Source organism: Arachis stenosperma, chromosome 9 (assembly GCF_014773155.1).
Source record: "Arachis stenosperma cultivar V10309 chromosome 9, arast.V10309.gnm1.PFL2, whole genome shotgun sequence".
NCBI lineage: Eukaryota > Viridiplantae > Streptophyta > Magnoliopsida > Fabales > Fabaceae > Arachis > Arachis stenosperma.
In genome coordinates, this window is record NC_080385.1 from 118,912,307 (window position 1) to 118,936,145 (window position 23,839).

General features: G+C 40.3%; 1 non-coding gene across 1 annotated transcript; it reads left to right on the plus strand.

Annotated features, from left to right (window-relative positions):
* Positions 1–12,957: 12,957 nt before the first annotated feature.
* Positions 12,958–13,065, plus strand: LOC130952065 (small nucleolar RNA R71). The gene has a single exon (XR_009074246.1). It is a non-coding gene; the product is annotated as a small nucleolar RNA R71 (small nucleolar RNA).
* The last annotated feature ends 10,774 nt before the right edge of the window (positions 13,066–23,839 follow it).

The window sequence follows — 23,839 nt, forward strand, 5'->3', positions numbered from 1 at the left end:
AACTAACAGCTTTCACAAAAAGCTCTATGAAAGCTTTCATAAAAGCTTTGCAAAATTAAAGGACGTTAAGTAGAAGCAATACTTCCACTCTTCCACCAAAAGACTTTGCGAAACAGCAAATTGTCTATTGTACCAGCATTCATAAATAGATATAAGCAAAGGCTACTTTGTTAAGGGTCCTGTTTAAAAAGCATCCAAATAAATAGTGGCAGTCGTTAAAGATCCTTTTCTTAAGGATTAAGAGTCAAAAACCAACGCAGATAACAAAAACATACATAAGGGAGTTTAAAAAAGGACCCACAGTCGGGCCTTAAGAACAAATTTAAACAGGGACAATAAGATGATTAGAATCACCATCTGGAGGGGAAGTCAGGTCGGCCACAGAAGTCGGAGGGGTCGGAGGAACCTCTTCGGCAGCAGAGGTCAGGACAACATCAGGTTGGATGGAAGAGCTCGGCTATAACTCCTCGAATGCATTAACTACACGAGGAGGAGATCAATGATGCATTGCCTAGTAGTCTTCAACTCGAAATCAGTAAGAGGGCGAGGGGAAAAACAATCTCCCCATCAATAACGACCTTGTCGGGGTGAAGAGGTGACAAGTTCAAGCCAAGAGCAAGAACTCTGACTTGTTATTTTGGCACTCTAAACACTTCCTCAGTGCTCTCAGCCACAGAATCCTCCAAGTCCTGGTACCCTTCTGATGAGGGAAAATCGTCGGTAAAGAATTTCTTAAAATAGTCGCGTTGCAAGTATAGTTCTAAACCGACAAATTATCCTTAATCAAATTTAATTTGTTTGTCAGAATGCAAACCCAATAAAAATAAACTGAAGTATTTAAACCTCGGGTCGTTTCTCAAGAAATTGCACGGAAGTATTTTTACTACTGGTTATGGAAAAATATCTTTTTGTGTTTTTGAAATAAGGAACAAGAAAGTAAAATGGTAAGAAGATAAATTAATAATTAAATAAGCTCTTAGCAAGGAAAGAAAATTAGAAGTCCTATCCTAATTATCATTATCAATTGTGATGGTAGTTACCTTTTTCTTTCACTTAGTTAACCTCTAACAATGAAGGTAAGTCAAGTGAGTGAATTAACTTGAGTCCACAAGTCCTATTCAACTCCTAAGGAAAGATTAGAGTTAGTGGCATACAAGTCAATTAGCAATTTCCAATTACCAATCAACAAAAGACCTTTGATAACTCAAGAGTCTCTAAATAATCAATCCAAGTTAAGAACATAAAAATCTAAATTAAAATCCTCCTAAGCATTTTATTAAACACTTGGAAGGTACAAAATAAAAACATGGAAAACTAACAAGGGATTGTAAAATCTAAGACCAATAATCGCAATGACTCAATAATAACAAATGGAGAGAGAAGCAATAAACATGAAATACCTCAAATTGCATTAAAAAGAAATTGAATCTAACATAGAGGATTCATAAACTAAATTGGATAAATAGATAAATCAATAAGAGGAATAGATGAACTAAAGTACTAGAATAAATAAGAGTAGAAGAAAAACTAATTAAAGCATAATAGAAATCTGAAATTGAGAAAGACAAAACCTAAAGACCTTAAAAACCTAGAGAGAGGAGAGAGCTTCTCTCTCTAAAAAACTACTTCTAAAACCTAAAATTATGTGAATAATGATCAGTGTGTCTCGATTCCCCCACTCTGCAGCCTCTAATCTGTGTTTTCGGGTTTGGAACTGGGCCAAAAAGGAGCCCAGAAATCGCCCCCACAGTTTTCTGTGAATTGCAGCACGTGACGCTCGTGATGCGTACACGTCGCTCACGCGTACGCGTCGATGAGTAAAAATCCTGGTCACGCGTACGCGTCGCTGCTAGCTTCTGAATTCCTCGTTTTCTTGTGTTTCTTCCACTTTTGCATGCTTCCTCTCTATCCTCTAAGCTATTCCTGCCCTATAAATCTTGAAAACACTCAGCAAACATATCACGGAATCGAATGGTAATAAGAGAGGATTAAAATTAGCTAAATTAAGACCAAAGAAGCATGTTTTTAATCATAGCACAAAATCAGGAAGGAAAATGTAAAACATGCAATTTACATGAATAAGTGTGAGAATAATGGGCAAAATCTACTGAAATAAGCATAAGATAAACTGTAAAATAGCGATTTATCACCTTCCCTGAGCCGCTCCAATTCCTCTCCCATCTTTATTTTATTTGAAAATAAACGAACGTAGTTCTGCTCGACCTTCTCATTTAAGCCTTCAGCCATAGCACAAAAGGCCATCAGCTGCCTCTCCCTCTCACGGGACTTGGAGAGCTCTTCTTTCAGTCGGTCTCTCTCATCCTGAAGCCTCTTCTCATCCTCTTGATACATGGCCAGTTGGCCTTGGAGAGTCTCCAAAGAATGCTGAGTCGCACTTAAAGGAGTTTTATCCAGTTCATCAAGAAGAGAGGTGCATACCTCTGCAGTCGGAATCCCTCCTCGGATCAAGACCTAGAGATGAGTTTGGACAGAAGCATCATCCATAGCAAAAGAGCAATAAGGAATGATGTGCTTCTTACTGAACTTCGCCCCATCAAAGCCAGTGTCGCCAACATTAGAGACACTAGCTTTTGAGGACTTGTGTTTCTTTGAAATAGGTTCCGAGGAGGGAGGAATGAAGAGAGAACTTTTGCATGGTCTAGAATTCAAAATAAATTCTCGTTGCAAGTATAGCTTCTAAACCAACAAGAGTCCTTTCTTACAAACATTTTGGTTGTCACAAGTAACAAACCCAATAAAATTTATAACTGAAGTATTCAAACCTCGAGTCGTCTTCTCAAGGAATTGCAGGGAAGTATGAATTATTATTGGTTATGAAAAACAGTGTTTTTGGGTTTGAAAAGGTTTTGAATAAGAGAAATAAATTGCAAAAATTAATAAATTAATAACTAGTACAACTCTTGGCAAGTTATGAAAACTGGAAGTCCTATCCCAGTTATCCTTATCAATTGTGATGAGAATTAGATTTTTCTCCTACTAAGTCAACCTCTAACTATGAAGGTAAGTCAAGTGGATGAATTAATTTTGATTCCTTAGGTCCTAGTCTTTCCTTGGGAAAGGCTAGAGTTATTGGAACTCAAATTAATTCTTGAAGAATTCCAATTTTCAATCAACAATGAGTTTGATAACTCAAGAGTTACCAATTAATCAACCAAAGCCAATAGTAAATAATCTAAATTAAAAATAGGGAAAAGCAATCATGAGTCTGAAATACTTCAAATTATATTTAAATAAGAAAATCATAACATGAGTGTCATTAAACAAATAAAAGAGAAAATAAATAGAAGAACATTGAACCTGAGATGAAGAAGATAAAAATATTCCTAAGTTCTAAAAATCCTAATCCTAATCCTAAGAGAGAGGAGAGAACCTCTCTCTCTAAAAACTACATCTAAAACCTAAAATTGTGAGTAATGATTGAATCTGAAGTATGTCTTGAATCTCTGCATGTTTCCTGACTTTAATCTGTGTTTATGGGCCAAAAACTGGGTTGAAATGTGGCTCAGAATCTCTGCCAGTGACTTCTGTAATTCTACAGATCGCGCACGTCATGCGGCCGCGTCATCCACGCGATCGCGTCACTTAGCGTTTTTCGTACCACGCGTGTGCGTCGTCCACGCATTCGCGTCGTTCGTGCAGCTTCCAATCCGCGCGGTCGCATCAGGCACGCGAACGCGTCACTCTGATTTCTTCCAATTCGCGTGGTCGTGTGAGCCATGCGACCGCGTGACTTCTCGCTGGTTATCTCCTCAATTTCTTGTGTTCCTTCCAGTTTTGTACGCTTCCTCTTCATTCCTTACGCCATTCCTACCCTATGAAGCCTGAAACACTTAGCACACAGATCAAGGCATCGAATGGTAATAAGAGAGGATTAAGATTAGCTAAATTAAGACCAAAGAAGCATGTTTTAAATCATAGAACTAAACTAGGAAGGAATTGTAAAATCATGCAAATCATATGAATAAGTGGGTGAAAAACTTGATAAAACCACTTAATTAAACACAATATAAACCATGAAATAGTGGTTTATCAAGGAACCAAAGGGGTAGACACAAAAGGAGGAGGAGGAGGAGGAGAAGGAAGAGTTAATGACTTGGCCAAACCAGAAGAGGTCGCCCCTGCACCCGACTTATGTGGAGAAGGATTAGCTGATGTTTCGCCCTCTTGTGCCTGAGCAGCTCGGGCACGCGCATTTCTTTTGGCCTCTTGCACCTTAAGGTAAGCCTTGGACCCACTTTTCATTTTTTCTGAAAGAAAAGTGAAAGACGATTAGCATGAAACTCGGAAATAATAAAAAACGGCCATAAAATTAATATAAAAGGCTACCTAGCTCGATCCGGACATAACTCGTGGTTCCGAGAAGAAATTTCTTTGTATCGAGGTTTGGATCCCGTCCCTAAGCCTCTTGGAAGAACTCGACTACAGCCTTTTTGACCTCGTCCAAGTCCGTCAAGTTATACTTTTCAACAGAGGCTGCTTCCATCCAGTACAGAGGGAAGCGGGGTTCATTGTTCTCGTTTAAGAAAAAAGGATGATGACCCTCTACGGCTTGGACTTTGAAAAAGAAATTATTGAAATCATGGAAGGATTCGTCGAAGATAGAAAAAACTTTTCGGCATTGAATGGCGTGGAAGGAGACTCATTGCTGTTTTTTTATTTGCAGTGGCACAAAAAGGCTTGGTGAGATGGAAAAGAAAAAGAATATCTTTAAGGATATCGGAAAATCAAGCTCGCGACTAACGAGCTGGTAAATTTTTATGAACCACCGTGAATTGGGGTTCAATTGAGAAGGAGAAACTCGGCATTAGGAGAGAACTTTGATTTCAAAATTGGAGAAAGGGAAAGTCACTCCGAGACGGGTGAAGTTACATGAAAAGGAAAGGGGGATCTGAATCTACAGCTTTGCTAAAACACACCCGGTCCTCCAAGTCAGGGGCAACCAACTCATACTTCACCTCATCCCCCCAGAGCTACAAAGCCTATGGTGTTTTCGAAATTCGTCAACAAAAACATCATCCACCAAGGAAATCTCGCAAAGGATAGAGGCATCTACCCATCTTAACAGATCCTCAGGAATTCTCGAAGACATTTTTGAAATAGAGGAGCGAGTCATAAAGGGTGATATACCTACATTATGCAAAGAAAAAGAAGATTATCAAAAACAGAGCTGAACAGAAAAAATTTTCTTCAGCAAAACAGGAACCGTCAACGGTCGTAAAAGAAACAATCTTTTAGAAAAAAGAAAATATGCAAAGTCTCAAAAGTTCCAAATATAGTACAGAGGCAAAAACTACGATAAAGGTACACAAAGTTTACTAAAAAAATCCAACTCGCTTAACAGAAACAAGGCAAATACTATGAAGTCAAGAAAGAGTGTTGGCCGTGAGAACGTAACCTTTTTCGGGAAGAAAAAACTGTTAGCAAGGACGAGTCGAGCGCCAAAGTGCTAGGAAACTAGCGGTGTGGAGATTAACACCAAAGTACTATGATGTGTGGATGAAGAAGAAAGAACGAGAGAAAGTTCAAAGAGAAGACAAAAAAGAAAGAAAGAGAAAGAGGGGGAAAGTATTTATAAGACACCAGGGGCATAATCGTAAAATGGTCCACTCATTGAAGAGGTGTGCTGTTACCAATGTAACTGCCCTCCACGTGTCGAAGTTGAAAAGCCAATGAACGCGACGGTTGATAGCCTGAGATCACATCGGTTTTCAATTTCGAATCAAGTCGGTTGCACGACTTGAAAAGAAGTTGGCGACTTACGTATCCGACCTTATTTAATACTCGAATCCAACTCAGATGAAGAGATCGGACTCGAGTAGGGGCACTGTTCATACCCTGGCCCAAAATATAAGCCAGGCCCAATACGGTTAAAAGGGCCAATCCAGAAGGACGGCCTTATCCACGAATCCGATCTCTTCGAAGAGGTTGGAACATATTAAAGCAGGCAGCTCACACTTAACTAAGTGAGTAACTGCCTCCCTGAATCTTTCACCCACTTCTAGAAGGGAGATCTCAACAACCCTAAGATAAAGGGACAGTTATCCACCATCAGAAGTGGAATGACTTCTGCGGTGGTTATTGGTTCGTGCCCTATAAATACACTGGTATACTCAGGTAAATTTAAGTTCCAATACACCAAACCTGCTAAGACCCTTGCTGATTTAGGCATCAGAGTATTTTGGAGGTACCACTTCCCACCTTCCCACGAACAACTCAGACGACGGTCACAAGGCGTGGAACAAGTCGGAACATTACTTCATTGAGGATTTGGGCCTCACTCGCAAGTCCAAAGACAACCCAGTTTCAGGTAACCCTCGGAATAGAAACTAATCATCTAAATACCACTTTTTTGTTAAGGTGACAATTAATTTGTTATTTTATTTTTAATTATAATTAATTATAATAACATAAAAAGATGACAACTGAATAATTAGTTTTAAAAAAGTAACATTTTAGTATTAAGTTTCAAAAAATACAATACATTGGTAAAACAGCTATAAAAAATAAAGAGTAAAGTATCATTTTTGTCTCTAACATTTGGAATAACTTCTAAAGTTGTCTCTGACATTTAAATCATCCTATTTAAGTCCTTAACGCTTCAAAATTGGCTCAATGTTGTCTGGTGCGCGAAATTGTGAACAATACTTTTTCACAACTCAAATAATCCCTGGTCAAGAACTCCAAGAACTTGGTGGCTCAATACCATGGCATTACACAACTTCGCACAACTAACCAGCAAGTGCACTGGGTCGTCCAAGTAATAAACCTTACGTGAGTAAGGGTCGATCCCACGGAGATTGTTAGCATTGAAACAAGCTATGGTCATCTTGTAAATCTTAGTCAGGCAAACTCAAATATATATGATGATGAACGAAAATAACATAGAAGATAAGATAGTGATACTTATGTATATCGTTGGTGTAAGAGCTTCAGACAAGTGTATGAAGATGCCTTCCCTTCCGTCTCTCTGCTTTCCTACTGTCTTCATCCAATCCTTTCTTACTCCTTTCCATGGCAAGCTTGTGTAGGGTCTCACTGTTGTCAGCAGCTACCTCCCATCCTCTCAGTGAAAGCGATTGCATATGTCCTGTCACGGCATAGCGGAATTCAGCTGTCGGTTCTCGTTCAGGCCGGAATAATATCCATTGATACTTTTGCGTCTGTCACTAACGCCCTAGCCTGCTAGGAGTTTGAAGCACGTCACAGTCATTCAGTCATTGAATCCTACTCAGAATACCACAGACAAGGTTAGACCTTCCGGATTCTCTTGAATGCTGCCATCAGTTCTTGCCTATACCACGAAGACTCTGATCTCACGGAATGGCTGGCTCGTTTGTCAGGCGAGCACTCGGTTGTCAGGCGATCAACCATGCATCATGCAATCAGAAATCCAAGAGATATTCACCAAGCCTCGAATGCTTGTAGAACAAGAGTGGTTGTCAGTCACCTTGTTCATAGGTGAGAATGGTGATGGGCGTCAATCATCACCTTCATCATGTTGAAGAACAAGTGATATCTTGGTAAAAGAACAAGCGGAATTGAATGGAAGAACAATAGTAATTGCATTAATACTCGAGGTACAGCAGAGCTCCACACCTTAATCTATGGTGTGTAGAAACTCCACCGTTGAAAATACATAAGAACAAGGTCTAGGCATGGCCGAATGGCCAGCCCCCAAATGATCTAAGAACTAGATGTCCAAAGATGATCAAAGGATCAAAAACAATCCAAAGATTTTAATACAATAGCAACAGGTCCTACTTATAAGAAACTAGTAGCCTAAGGTGTACAGAAATGAGTAAATGACATAAAAATCCTCTTCCGGGCCCACTTGGTGTGTGCTTGGGCTGAGCAATGAAGCAAATTTCGTGTAGAGACTCTTCTTGGAGTTAAACGCCAGCCTTGGTGCCAGTTTGGGCGTTTAACTCCCATTTGGGTGCCAGTTCCAGCGTTTAACGCTGGGATTTCTTGAGGTGACTTTGAACGCCGGTTTGGGCCATCAAATCTTGGACAAAGTATGGACTATCATATATTGCTGGAAAGCCCAGGATGTCTACTTTCCAACGCCGTTGAGAGCGCGCCAATTGGGCTTCTGTAGCTCCAGAAAATCCGCTTCGAGTGCAGGGAGGTCAGAATCCAACAGCATCTGCAGTCCTTTTTGGTCTCTGGATCAGATTTTGCTCAGGTCCCTCAATTTCAGCCAGAAAATACCTGAAATCACAGAAAAACACACAAACTCATAGTAAAGTACAGAAAGTGAATTTTAACTAAAAACTAATAGAAATATACTAAAAACTAACTAGATCATATCAAAAACATACTAAAAACAATGCCAAAAAGTATACAAATCATCCGCTCATCACAACACCAAACTTAAATTGTTGCTTGTCCCCAAGCAACTGAAAATCAAATAGGATAAAAAGAAGAGAATATGCAATGAACTCCAAAAACATCTATGAAGATCAGTATTAATTAGATGAGCGGGGATTTTAACTTTTTGTCTCTGAACAGTTTTGGCATCTCAATCTATCCTTTGAAATTCAGAATGGTTGGCTTCTTTAGGAACTTAGAATCCAGATAGTGTTAATGATTCTCCTAGTAAAGTATGATGATTCTTGAACATAGCTATTTATTGAGTCTTGGCTGTGGCCCAAAGCACTCTGTCTTTCCAGTATTACCACCGGATACATACATGCCACAGACACATAATTGGGTGAACCTTTTCAGATTGTGACTTAGCTTTGCTAAAGTCCCCAATTAGAGGTGTCCAGGGTTCTTAAGCACACTCTTATTTGCCTTGGATCACAACTCTTATTATTATTATTTTTTTTTTCGTTTTCTTTTTTTTTCTTTTTTTTCGGTTTTTTTTTTTTTGAATAGCAATGCTTTTTCTTGCTTCAAGAATCATTTTATTGATTTTTCAGATCCTCAATAACATGTCTCCTTTTTCATCATTCTTTCAAGAGCCAACATTCATGAACCACAAATTCAAGATACATATGCACTGTTTAAGCATACATTCAGAGAAAAAATATTGCCACCACATCAAAATAATTAAACTATTATAAAATTCAAAATTCATGCAATTCTTCCTTTTTCAATTAAGCACATTTTTATTCAAGAAAGGTGATGGATTCATAGGACATTCATAACTTTAAGGCATAGACACTAAGACACTAATGATCATAAGACACAAGCATGGATAACATAAAGCACTAAAATTCGAAAAAACAAAGGAATAAAGAACAAAGAAATCAAGGAATGGGTCCACCTCAGTGATGGCGGCTCTTCCTTGCTTTTGGAGGTCCTATGGAGTGCTTGAGCTCCTCAATGTCTCTTCCTTGCCTTTGTTGCTCCTCTCATGATTCTTTGTTCTTCTCTAATTTCATGGAGGAGAATGGAGTGTTCTTGGTGCTCCACCCTTAGTTGTCCCATATTGGAACTCAACTCTCCTAGGGAGGTGTTTAGTTGCCCCAATAGTCTTTTGGAGGAAAATTCATCCCTTGAGGAATCTCAGGGATCTCATGATGAGTGGGATCTCTTGTGTACTCCATCCTTTTCTTAGTGATGGGCTTGTCCTCATCAATGGTGATGTCTCCCTCTATGTCAACTCCCACTGAATAACAGAGGTGACAAATGAGGTGAGGAAAGGCTAACCTTGCCAAGGTAGAGGTCTTGTCCACCACCCTATAGAGTTCTTGGGCTATAACCTCATGAACCTCTATTTCTTCTCCAATCATGATGCTATGGATCATGATAGCCCGGTCTATGGTAACTTCGGACCGGTTGCTAGTGGGAATGATTGAGCGTTGTATGAACTCTAACCATCCTCTAGCCACGGGTTTGAGGTCATGCCTTCTCAATTGGAACGGCTTTCCTCTTGAATCTTGCTTCCATTGTGCGCCCTCTTCACATATGACTGTGAGGACTTGGTCCAACCTTTGATCAAAGTTGACCCTTCTAGTGTAAGGATGCTCATCTCCTTGCATCATAGGCAAGTTGAACGCCACCCTCACACTTTCCGGACTAAAATCCAAGTATTCCCCGAACCATAGTAAGATAATTCTTTGGATCCGGGTTCACACTTTGGTCATGGTTTTGGTGATCCATGCATTGGCATAGAACTCTTGAACCATCAAGATTCCGACTTGTTGAATGGGGTTGGTAAGTACTTCCCAACCTCTTCTTCGGATCTCATGGCGGATCTCCGGATATTCACCCTTTTTGAGTGAAAAGGGGACTTCGGGGATCACCTTCTTCAAGGCCACAACTTCATAGAAGTGGTCTTGATGCACCCTTGAGAGGAATCTATCCATCTCCCATGACTCGGAGGTGGAAGCCTTTGCCTTCCCTTTCCTCTTTCTAGAGGTTTCTCCGGCCTTGGATGCCATAAATGGTTATGGAAAAACGAAAAAGCAACGCTTTCACCACACCAAACTTAAAATGTTTGCTCGTCCTCGAGCAAAAGAAAAAAGAAGAGAGTAGAAGAAGAAGAAATGAGGAAGAGGGAGATGGTGGTGTATTCGGCCAAGGAGGGGGAGAAGTGGTGTTTAGGTAGTGGGAAAATGAAGGGGTAAAGAGGGGTTTATATAGGAAAGAGGGGGATGAGGGTTCGGCCATTTGAGGGTGGGTTTGGGAGGGAAAGTGGTTTGAATTTGAAGGGTGAGGTTGGTGGGGTTTTATGAAGGATGGATGTGAGTGGTGAAGAGAAAGATGGGATTTGATAGGTGAGGGGTTTTTGGGGAAGAGGTGTTGAGGTGATTGGTGAATGGGGGAAGAAGAGAGAGAGTGATGGTAGGGTCCTGTGGGGTCCACAGATCCTGTAGTGTCAAGGAAAAGGCATCCTTGCACCAAATGGCATCAAAATCCACGTTTTGAGCCTTTTCTGGCGTTAAACGCCGGGCTGGTGCCCATTCCTGGCGTTTAACGCCAGGTTTTGCCCTTTACTGGCGTTTAACGCCAGTCTGGTGCCCCTTTCTGGCGTTAAACGCCCAGAATGGTGCCAGACTGGGCGTTAAACGCCCAACAGCTAGCATTACTGGCGTTTGAACGCCAGCTTCTTCTTCTCCAGGGTGTGCTGTTTTTCTTCCTGTTTTTCATTCTGTTTTTGCTTTTTTCATTGTTTTTGTGACTTCTTATGATCATCAACCTACAAAAAAGATAAAATAACAAAAGAAAATAGTTAACTATAAAACATTGGGTTGCCTCCCAACAAGCGCTTCTTTAATGTCATTAGCTTGACAGAGGACTCTCATGGAGCCTCAGAAATGCTCAGAACCGTGTTGGAACTTCCCAACACCAAACTTAGAGTTTGAATGTGGGGGTTCAACACCAAACTTAGAGTTTGATTGTGGCCTCCCAACACCAAACTTAGAGTCTGACTGTGGGGGCTCTGTTTTGAGAGAAGCTCTTCATGCTTCTTCTCCATGATGACAGAGGGATATCCTTGGGCCTTAAACACCAAGGATTCTTCATTCACTTGAATGATCAACTCTCCTCTATCAACATCAATCACAGCCTTTGCTGTGGCTAGGAAGGGTCTGCCAAGGATGATGGATTCATCCATGCACTTCCCAGTCTCTAGGACTATGAAATCAGTAGGAATGTAATGGTCTTCAACCTTAACCAGAACATCCTCTACAAGTCCATAGGCTTGTTTTCTTGAGTTGTCTGCCATCTTTAGTGAGATTTTTGCAGCTTGCACCTCAAAGATCCCTAATTTCTCCATTACAGAGAGGGGCATGAGGTTTACACTTGACCCCAAGTCACACAAGGCCTTCTTGAAGGTCATGGTGCCTATGGTACAAGGTATAGAAAACTTCCCAGGATCCTGCCTCTTTTGAGGCAATTGCTGCCTAGACAAGTTATCCAGTTCTTTGATGAGCAAAGGGGGTTCATCCTCCCAAGTCTCATTTCCAAATAACCTGTCATTTAGCTTCATGATTGCCCAAGGTATTTAGCAACTTGCTCTTCAGTGACATACTCATCCTCTTCAGAGGAAGAATACTCATCAGAGCTCATGAAAGGCAGTAGTAAGTCCAAGGGAATCTCTATGGTCTCAGTTTGAGCCTCAGATTCCCAAGGTTCCTCATTGGGGAACTCATTGGAGGCCAGTGGGCGTCCAGTGAGGCCTTCCTCAGTGGCGTTCACTGCCTCTTCTTCCTCCCAGAATTCGGCCATATTTATGGCTTTGCACTCTCCTTTTGGATTTTCTTCAGTGTTACTTGGGAGAGTGCTTGGGGGAAGTTCAGTAATTTTCTTGCTCAGCTGACCCACTTGTCCTTCCAAATTTCTAATGGAGGATCTAGTTTCAGTCATGAAACTTTGAGTGGTTTTGATTAGATCAGAGACCATGGTTGCTAAGTCAGAGGTATTCTGCTTAGAGCTCTCTGTCTGTTGCTGAGAAGATGATGGAAAAGGTTTACCATTGTTAAACCTGTTTCTTCCACCATTATTATTGAAACCTTGTTGAGGTCTCTCTTGATTCTTCCATGAGAGATTTGGGTGATTTCTCCATGAAGAATTATAGGTGTTACCATAGGGTTCTCCCAGGTAATTTACCTCTTCCATTGAAGGGTTCTCAGGATCATAAGCTTCTTCCTCAGATGAAGCATCCTTAGTACTGTTTGGTGCATTTTGCATTCCAGACAGACTTTGAGAAATCAGATTGACTTGTTGAGTCAATATTTTATTCTGAGCCAAAATGGCATTCAGAGTGTCAATTTCAAGAACTCCTTTCTTCTGACTAGTCCCATTGTTCACAGGATTCCTTTCAGAAGTGTACATGAATTGGTTATTTGCAACCATTTCAATCAGTTCTTGAGCTTCAGTAGGCGTCTTCTTCAGATGAAGAGATCCTCCAGCAGAGCTATCCAAAGACATCTTGGATAGTTCAGAGAGACCATCATAGAAAATACCTATGATGCTCCATTCAGAAAGCATGTCAGAAGGACATTTTCTGATTAATTGTTTGTATCTTTCCCAAGCTTCATAGAGGGATTCTCCATCCTTCTGTCTTAAGGTTTGGACTTCCACTCTAAGCTTACTCCATCTTTGTGGTAGAAAGAACTTTGCCAAGAAGGTATTGACTAGCTTTTCCCAAGAGTCCAGGCTTTCTTTAGGTTGAGAATCCAACCATATTCTAGCTCTGTCTCTTACAGCAAAAGGGAATAGCATCAGTCTATAGACCTCAGGGTTAACCCCATTAGTCTTGACTGTGTCACAGATTTGCAAGAACTCAGCTAAAAACTGATGAGGATCTTCCATTGGAAGTCCATGAAACTTGCAATTCTGTTGCATTAGAGAAACTAATTGAGGCTTAAGCTCAAAGTTGTTTGCTCCAATGGCAGGGATAGAGATGCTTCTCCATAGAAATCAGGAGTAGGTGCAGTAAAGTCACCAAGCACCTTCCTTGCATTGTTGGCATTGTTGTTGTTTTCGGCTGCCATTTGTTCTTCTTCCTTGAAGAATTCGGTCAGGTGCTCTAAAGAGAGTTGTGTTTGGCTTCTCTTAGCTTTCTCTTCAAGGTCCTTTCAGGTTCAGGATCAGCCTCAACAAGAATGCCTTTGTCTCTGCTCCTGCTCATATGAAAGAGAAGAGAACAAGAAAGTGTGGAATCCTCTATGTCACAGTATAGAGATTCCTTAGGTGTCAGAGGAAAAGAAAAATAGAAGAAAGAAGAAGGAGAATTCGAACTTGATCAGATATAGTTCGAATTGTGCATTAAGAAGTAGTGATACTCCATAAATAGAAGGATGTGAAGAAGAAAGGGGGGGTAATTTTCGAAAATTAATTATAAAATTTTGAAAACATTTTTGAAGAACACTAATTGATTTTCGAAAACAAAAGTGGGAAAGAAATCAAGTGATTTTCGAAAAAAAAATTTGAAATTAATTTGATTGAAAACTATTTTGAAAAAGATGTGGTTGAGAAGATATGATTGAAAAGTTATGGTCAAAGAGATGTGATTGAGAAGATATGATTTGAAAACAATTTTAAAAGATGTAATTTGAAAACAATTTGAAAAAGATTTGACTTTAAAAATAATAACTTGCCTAACAAGAAAAGATACGATTCAAACATAAAACCTTTCTCAACAGAAAAGGCAACAATTTTGAGATGTTCAATCAAATCATTAATTGTTAGTAAGTATCTTTTAAAAAGGAAAGAAATTGATTTTGAAAACATTTGATTGAAAAGATTTGATTTGAAAAAGATTTGATTTTGAAAAACTAAAAAAAATTGATTTGAAAACAAAATCTTCCCCCTAGCACCATCCTGGCGTTAAACGCCCAGAATGGTATACATTCTGGCGTTTAACGCCCAAAATGCTACCTCTTTGGGCGTTAAACGCCCAACCAGGTGCCCTGGCTGGCGTTTAAACGCCAGTCTGCCTTCTTCACTGGGCATTTTTGAATGCTCAGCTTTTTCTGTATAATTCCTCTGCAGTATGTTCTGAATCTTCAATTCTTTGTATCATTGACTTGAAAAGACACAAATTAAAAATATTTTGGATTTTTTTAATAATCAAAATGTGACAAGAATCAAATAACAATGCATGCAAGACACCAAACTTAGCAGTTTGTGTACTACTGACACTAACAATATGAAAATGCATATGAGACACACAAAATACTTCAAGTCAATAGAATTCAAAGATCAAAACAAAGAAATATATGCATGGATTCGAAAATTATAACAAAAACATGCATTTGACACCAAACTTAGGATGAGACACTAAACTTAAGCAAGAAACATCAAATATTTTTGGTCTTTTTATGATTTTGTAATTTTTTTTTGTTTTTTGTGTTTTTCGAAAATTAAATGGGAAAAGGTATCAAAATTCTTAATAGAATTCCAGGAATCAGTGCAGTGCTAGTCTGAGACTCCGGTCCAGGAATTAGACATGGCTTCACAGCCAGCCAAGCTTTCAAAGAAAGCTTCGGTCCAAAACACTAGACATGACCAAAGGTCAGCCAAATCTTAGCAGATCACTGCTCCAAGAGCAAAATTGATGAGAATCAACAAGCTCTTGTGGTGATAAGTTGAAACCTCGGTCCAATCAGATTAGACATGGCTTCTCAGCCAGCCAGATTTCAACAAATCATCATGAAACTCTAGGATTCATCTTCAAGAATTTCGAAAAAAAAATAATACCTAATCTAAGCAACAAGATGAACCGTCAGTTGTCCAGCCTAAACAATCCCGGGCAATAACACCAAAAACTTGATGTTGTTGCCGGATCTTGGCACTGATGTTACCAAAAGCTTGCTCAAAACTTGAACAATCCCCGGCAACGGCGCCAAAAACTTGGTGCGCGAAATTGTGAACAATACTTTTTCACAACTCAAATAATCCCTGGTCATGAACTCCAAGAACTTGGTGGCTCAATACCATGGCATTACACAACTTCGCACAACTAACCAGCAAGTGCACTGGGTCGTCCAAGTAATAAACCTTACGTGAGTAAGGGTCGATCCCACGGAGATTGTTAGCATTGAAGCAAGCTATGGTCATCTTGTAAATCTTAGTCAGGCAAACTCAAATATATATGATGATGAACGAAAATAACATAGAAGATAAAGATAGTGATACTTATGTATATCATTGGTGTAAGAGCTTCAGACAAGTGTATGAAGATGCCTTCCCTTCCGTCTCTCTGCTTTCCTACTGTCTTCATCCAATCCTTTCTTACTCCTTTCCATGGCAAGCTTGTGTAGGGTCTCACTGTTGTCAGCAGCTACCTCCCATCCTCTCAGTGAAAGCGATTGCATATGTCCTGTCACGGCATAGCGGAATTCAACTGTCGGTTCTCGTTCAGGCCGGAATAATATCCATTGATACTTTTGCGTCTGTCACTAACGCCCTAGCCTGCTAGGAGTTTGAAGCACGTCACAGTCATTCAGTCATTGAATCCTACTCAGAATACCACAGACAAGGTTAGACCTTCCGGATTCTCTTGAATGCTGCCATCAGTTCTTGCCTATACCACGAAGACTCTGATCTCACGGAATGGCTGGCTCGTTGTCAAGCGAGCACTCGGTTGTCAGGCGATCAACCATGCATCATGCAATCAGAAATCCAAGAGATATTCACCAAGCCTCGAATGCTTGTAGAACAAGAGTGGTTGTCAGTCACCTTGTTCATAGGTGAGAATGGTGATGGGCGTCAATCATCACCTTCATCATGTTGAAGAACAAGTGATATCTTGGTAAAAGAACAAGCGGAATTGAATGGAAGAACAATAGTAATTGCATTAATACTCGAGGTACAGCAGAGCTCCACACCTTAATCTATGGTGTGTAGAAACTCCACCGTTGAAAATACATAAGAACAAGGTCTAGGCATGGCCGAATGGCCAGCCCCCAAATGATCTAAGAACTAGATGTCCAAAGATGATCAAAGGATCAAAAACAATCCAAAGATTTTTATACAATAGTAAAAGGTCCTACTTATAAGAAACTAGTAGCCTAAGGTGTACAGAAATGAGTAAATGACATAAAAATCCTCTTCCGGGCCCACTTGGTGTGTGCTTGGGCTGAGCAATGAAGCAAATTTCGTGTAGAGACTCTTCTTGGAGTTAAACGCCAGCCTTGGTGCCAGTTTGGGCGTTTAACTCCCATTTGGGTGCCAGTTCCAGCGTTTAACGCTGGGATTTCTTGAGGTGACTTTGAACGCCGGTTTGGGCCATCAAATCTTGGGCAAAGTATGGACTATCATATATTGCTGGAAAGCCCAGGATGTCTACTTTCCAACGCCGTTGAGAGCGCGCCAATTGGGCTTCTGTAGCTCCAGAAAATCCGCTTTGAGTGCAGGGAGGTCAGAATCCAACAGCATCTGCAGTCCTTTTTGGTCTCTGGATCAGATTTTTGCTCAGGTCCCTCAATTTCAGCCAGAAAATACCTGAAATCACAGAAAAACACACAAACTCATATTAAAGTCCAGAAAAGTGAATTTTAACTAAAAACTAATAGAAATATACTAAAAACTAACTAGATCATATCAAAAACATACTAAAAACAATGCCAAAAAGTATACAAATCATCCGCTCATCAAGCATCATAGGTATCTTCTATGATGGTCTGTCTGAGTTATCCAAGATGTCATTGGACCATTCTGCAGGCGGATCTATTCATCTTAAGAAAATGCCTGCAGAAGCCTAGGAACTCATTGAAATGGTTGCGAATAACAGTTCATGTACACTTTTGAAAGAAATCCTGTGAGCAATGGGACAACTCAGAAGAAAAGAGTTTTTGAGATTGATACTCTGAATGCTATACTGGCTCAGAACAAAATATTGACTCAGCAAGTCAATATAATTTCTCAGAATCTGACTGGATTGCAAGCTGCATCTGGCAGTGCTAAAGAAGCCTCCTCTGAAGGAGAAGCTTATGACCCTGAGAATCCTGTAATGGAAGAGGTGAATTACATGGGAGAACCCTATGGAAACACCTACAATTCTTCATGGAGGAATCACTCAAATTTCTCATGGAAGGATCAACAGAAGCCTCAACAAGGCTTCAATAACAATAATGGTGGGAGAAACAGGTTTGGCAATAGAAAACCTTTTCCATCATCTTCTCAGCAACAGACAGAAAATTCTGAGTAGAGCATCTCTGCCTTAGCAACCATAATCTCTGATCTATCTAAGACCACACTAAGTTTTATAAACAAAACAAAATCCTCCATTAGAAATTTGGAGGCACAAGTGGGTCAGCTGAGTAAGAGAGTTACTGAAACTCCTCCTAGCACTCTCCCAAGCAACACAGAAGAGAATCCAAAAAGAGAGTGCAAGGCCATCCACACGTTTAACATGGCCGAACCTGTGGAGGAGGGAAAGGCAGTGATTCCCAGTGAGGAAGACCTCATGGGATGTCTACTGACCACTAGGAGTTCCCCTCTGAGGAACCAAGGGAATCTGAGGCTCACACAGAGACCATAGAGATTCCATTGAACCTACTTCTGCCATTCATGAGCTCTGATGAGTATTCTTCCTCTGAAGAGGATGAAGATATTACTGAAGAGAAAGTTGCTAAGTACCTTGGAGCAATCATGAAGCTAAATGCCAAGTTATTTGGTAATAAGACTTCGGAGGATAAACCTCCACTGCTCATTAATGAACTAAACGCCTTGGCTCAGGTGAACATACCTCAAAAGAAACCGGATCCCGGAAGGTTCTTAATACCTTGCACTATTGGCACCATGACCTTTGAGAAGGCTCTGTGTGACCTGGGGTCAAGTGTAAACCTCATGCCACTCTCTGTAATGGAGAAACTAGGGATCTTTGAGGTACAAGCTGCAAGAATCTCACTAGAGATGGCAGACAATTCAAGGAAACAGGCTTATGGACTTGTAGAGAATGTCTTAGTGAAGGCTGAAGGCCTTTACATCCCTGCTGACTTCATAATCCTGGACACTAGGAAGAATAAGGATGAATCTATCATCCTTGGCAGACCTTTCCTAGCCACAGCAAAAGTTGTGATTGATGTGACAAAGGAGAATTAGTCCTTCAAGTGAATGAGGACTACCTTGTGTTAAGGCTCAAGGATCTCCTTCTGTACACATGGAGAAGAAGCACGAAACGCTTCTCTCAATACCGAGTCAAACAGAGCCCCCATATTCAAACTCTAAGTTTGGTGTTGGGAGACCCCAACCATGCTCTGAACATCTATGAAGCTCCATGAGAGCTCACTGTCAAGCTATTGACATTAAAGAAGCGCTTATTTGGATGCAACCCAATTTTTATTTATCTATATTAAATTTCCATTTTCCATTATTATTTTATGTTTTCTTTAGGTTGATGATCATGTGGAGTCACAAAAATAACTACAAAAATCAAAGCAAACTCAAAAATAGTATAAAAAATAGCACACCCTAGAGGAGGGGCTTACTGGCGTTTAAACGCCAGTAAGGGTAGCAGAATGGGCGTTAAATGCCTAGTCTAGCACCATTCTGGGTGTTTAATACCGGAAAAGGCACCAGACTGGCGTTTAACACCAGAAAAGGGCACCAAGTTGGCGTTCAACGCCAGAAAGGGAAGAAAAGCTAGCGTTAAACGCCAGAAATGGGTAGCAACCTGGCATTTAATGCCAGGATTAGCACTCAGAGGGCATTTATACGCCAGAATAGTGCAGGGATGAGAAATCTTTGACACCTCAGGATCTATGGACCCCACAAGATCCCCACCTACCTCAACTCACTCTCTCTCTTCTTCACACATTCCAATAACACCCTTCCGCAAATACCCCTCACCAATCACCTCCATTTCTCTTCCCCAATACCCTTTACCAATCACCTCCATCCACTCTTCCCCAAACACCCCACCTACCCCACCATTCAAAATTCAAAAACTTTCCCTCCCAAACCCAACCCTCACACACGATAACCCACTCTCTCCACTTCTATATATACCCCTCATCCCTCCTTCATTTTCACACATCATAAACATTTCTTCCCCCTCTTGGCCGAACCATTCTTTACCTTCCTTCTCTTCCATTTCTTCTTTTTCTTCATCCTTCTTTCTTTCTTTGCTCGAGGACGAGCAAACCTTTTAAGTTTGGTGTGGTAAAAGCATTGCTTTTTGTTTTTCCATAACCATTTATGGCACCTAAGGCCAGAAAAACCTCTAGAAAGAGGAAAGGGAAGGCAAAAGCTTCCACCTCCGAGTCATGGGAGATGGAGAGATTCATCTCAAAGGTCCATCAAGACCACTTCTATGAAGTTGTGGCCAAGAAAAAGGTGATCCCTGAGGTCCCTTTCATGCTTAAAAGGAATGAGTATCCAGAGATCCGACATGAGATTCGAAGAAGAGGTTGGGAAGTTCTCACCAACCCCATTCAACAAGTTAGAATCTTAATGGTTCAAGAGTTCTATGCTAATGCATAGATCACTAAGAACCATGATCAAAGTGTGAACCCGAACCCAAAGAATTGGCTTACCATGGTTTGGGGGAAATACTTAGATTTCAGTCCAGAAAATGTAAAGTTGGCATTCAACTTACCAATGATGCAATGAGATGCACGACCCTACACTAGAAGGGTCAACTTTGATCAAAGGTTGGATTAAGTCCTCATGGACATATGTGTGGAAGGTGCTCAGTGAAAAAGAGACTCCAAAGGCAAGCCGATTCAATTGAGAAGGCATGACCTTAAACCCGTGGCTAGAGGATAGTTGGAATTCATCCAACGCTCCATCATTCCTACTAGCAACCGATCCAAAGTGACTGTGGATCGGGCTATCATGATCCATAGCATCATGATTGGAGAGGAAGTGGAAGTTCATAAGATTATATCTCTAGAACTCCACAAAGTGGCTGATAAAACCTCCACCTTAGCAAGGTTAGCCTTCCCTCATCTCATCCGTCACCTATGCAGTTTAGTTGGAATTGTCATAGAGGAAGACATCCTCATTGAAGTGGACAAGCCCATCACTAAAAAAAGGATGGAGCAAACAAAAGAGCCCATTCATGGACCTCAACAAGAGCATGAGGAAGTCCCTCATCAAGAAATCCCTAAGATGCCTCAAGGGATGCATTTTCCTCCACACAACTATTGGGAGTAACTCAATGCCTCTTTGGGAGATTTGAGCTCCAACATGGAGCAACTAAGGATGGAGCACCAAGAGCACTCCATTATTCTCCATGAAATTAGAGAGGATCAAATAGCCATGAGGGAAGAGCAACAAAGGCAAGGAAGAGACATAGAAGAGCTCAGGCGTTCCATTGGATCTTCAAGAGGAAGAACTTGCCGCCATCACGAAGGTGGACCCGTTCTTTAATCTCCTTTGTCTTATTTTTCTGTTTTTCGATTTTTATGCTTTATGTGTTATTTATGTTTGTGTCTTCAGTACATGATCATTAGTGTCTAGTGTCTATGTCTTAAAGCTATGAATAATTCCATGAATCCTTCACCTCTCTTAAATGAAAAATGTGCCTAATTACAAAAGAACAAGAAGTACTTGAATTTCAAATTTTATCTTGAAGTTAGTGTAATTATTTTGATGTGGTGGCATTACTTTTTGTTTTCTGAATGAATGCTTGAACCGTGCATACTTTTTATAGTGAAACATATGAATGTTAAAATTGTTGGCTCTTGAAAGAATGATGAACAAAGAGAAATGTTATTGATAATCTGAAAAATCATGAAATTGATTCTTGAAGCAAGAAAAAGCAGTGAAAAAGAAAAAAAGTAGCGAAAAAAAATATAGGTGAAAAAGAAAAAGTAAGCAGAAAAAGCCAATAGCCCTTTAAACCAACAGGCAAGGATAAAAAGAATCCAAGGCTTTGAGCATCAATGGATAGGAGGGCCCAAAGGAATAAAATCCTGACCTAAGCAGCTAAGTCAAGCTGTCCCTAACCATGTGCTTATGTCATGAAGGTCCAAGTGAAAAGCTTGAGACTGAGTGGTTAAAGTTGTGGTCCAAAGCAAAAGAGTGTGCTTAAGAACTCTGGACACCTCTAACTGGGGACTTTAGAAAAGCTGAGTCATAATATGAAAAGGTTCACCCAGTTATGTGTCTGTGGCATTTATGTATCTGGTGGTAATACTGGAAAACAAAGTGCTTAGGGTCACGGCCAAGACTCATAAAGTAGCTGTGTTCTAGAATCAACATACTGAACTAGGAGAATCAATAACACTATCTAAATTCTGAGTTCCTATAGATGCCAATCATTCTGAATTTCAAAGGATAAAGTGAGATGCTAAAACTGTTCAGAAGCAAAAAGCTACTAACCCTGCTCATCTAATTGGGACTAAGTTTCATTGATATTGTGAGATTTATTGTATATTCTCTTCTTTTTATTCTATTTTTTTTCAGTTGCTTGGGGACAAGCAACAATTTAAGTTTGGTGTTGTGATGAGCGGATAATTTATACGCTTTTTGACATTGTTTTTAGGTAGTTATAGTATGATTTAGTTAGTTTTTAGTATATAATTATTTGTTTTTATGCAAAAATTACATTTCTGCACTTTACTATGAGTTTGTGTGTTTTTTTGTAATTTCAAGTATTTTCTGACTAAAATTGAGGGACCTGAGCAAAAATCTGATTCAGAGGCTAAAAAAGGACTGCAGATGTTGTTAGATTCTGACTTCCCTGCACTCAAAATGGATTTTTTGGAGCTAGAGAAGCCCAATTGGCGTGCTCTCAATTGCGTTGGAAAGTAGTCATCTTCGGCTTTCCAACAATGTATAATAGTATATACTTTTCCCGTGATTTGATGGCCTAAATTGGGGTTCCAAGTCAGCATAAAAATTCTGGCGAAAAACACCCAAATTGGCATAAAAGCTGGAGTTAAATGCCCAAACTGGCACCAGAGCTGGCATTTAACTCCAAGAAAAGCCTATGCACGTGAAAGCTTTAATGCTCAGCCCAAGCACACACCAAGTGGGCCCCGTAAATGGATTTCTGCATCATTTACTTATTTCTGTAAATCCTAGGTTACTAGTTCACTATAAATAGGACCTTTTACTATTGTATTTTCATCTTTTTGATCATCTGTGATCTTTTTGATCATCTTTGATCTTGAGATCGGGTCTTTGAACCCTTTTTTGTTTGTTTCATGCTATTTGGGAGGCATGGCCGACCTTGTTCTTATGTATTTTCAACGGTGGAGTTTCTACACATCATAGATTAAGGTGTGGAGCTCTGCTGTTCCTCATGAATTAATGCAAAGTACTATTGTTCTTCTATTCAATTCACGCTTATTCTTGTTATAAGATATTCACTCGTACTTCAACCTGATGAATGTGATGATTCGTGACACTCATCATCATCCTCCCTTATGAACGCGTGCCTGACAACCACTTCCGTTCTATCTGCGAGAGCTTTAGTGTGTATCTCTTGGCCTCCTGGTTCACAACGCATGGTTGCCTCTCCTGACAACAAAGCTTCCATTCCATGCAATCAGAGTCTTCGTGGTATAAACTAGAATCAAATGGGCGGCATTCTTGAGATCCAGAAAGTCTAAACCTTGTCTGTGGTATTTCGAGTAGGATCTGGTATGGGATGACTGTGACGAGCTTCAAACTCGCGATGTGGGGCACAGTGACAGTGCGCAAAAGGATCAATGGATCTTATTCCAACACGATCGAGAACCGATAACTGATTACCCATACGGGAAACTGTAGAGGACCATTTTCATTGAGAGGATGGATGGTAGCCATTGACAACGGTGATCCACCTAGATACAGCTTGCCATGGAAAGGAGTATGAATGATTGGATGAAGGCAATAGGAAAGCAGAGGCTCAGAGGGACAAAGCATCTTCATACGCTTATCTGAAATTCTCACCAATGAATTGCATAAGTATTTCTATCCTATTTTATGTTCTATTTCATTCTTTTAATTATCAAAACCCCATAACCATTTGAATCCGCCTGACTGAGATTTACAAGATTACCATAGCTTGCTTCAAGCCGACAATCTCCGTGGGATCGACCCTTACTCACGTAAGATATTACTTAGACGACCCAGTGCACTTGCTGGTCAGCTGCACGAAGTTGTGTATCACGATTTCGTGTACCAGGTTACCTCCCAACAAGCACTTCTTTAACGTCACTAGCTTGACGGTTAGCTCCTTATGGAGATGGATAGGGGCTCAGAATTTTGTCCCTTATAGTGAACTTCTTACCTGTGCTCTCATGGATACGTTCCACATGTCCAAAAGACAGCATCCTGTTCACAGTGTGTAGAATGACTGGATTGTCAGTGAAGACAACTCTCATGGCAGGTGAGAGGCCTTCAGTGGGGTTTTTTTATCCTTCTAACCTTTAGGTACTTTCTTCTTAGTACCTTTGTTCTCAGTGCTTGATAATGGCTGCCT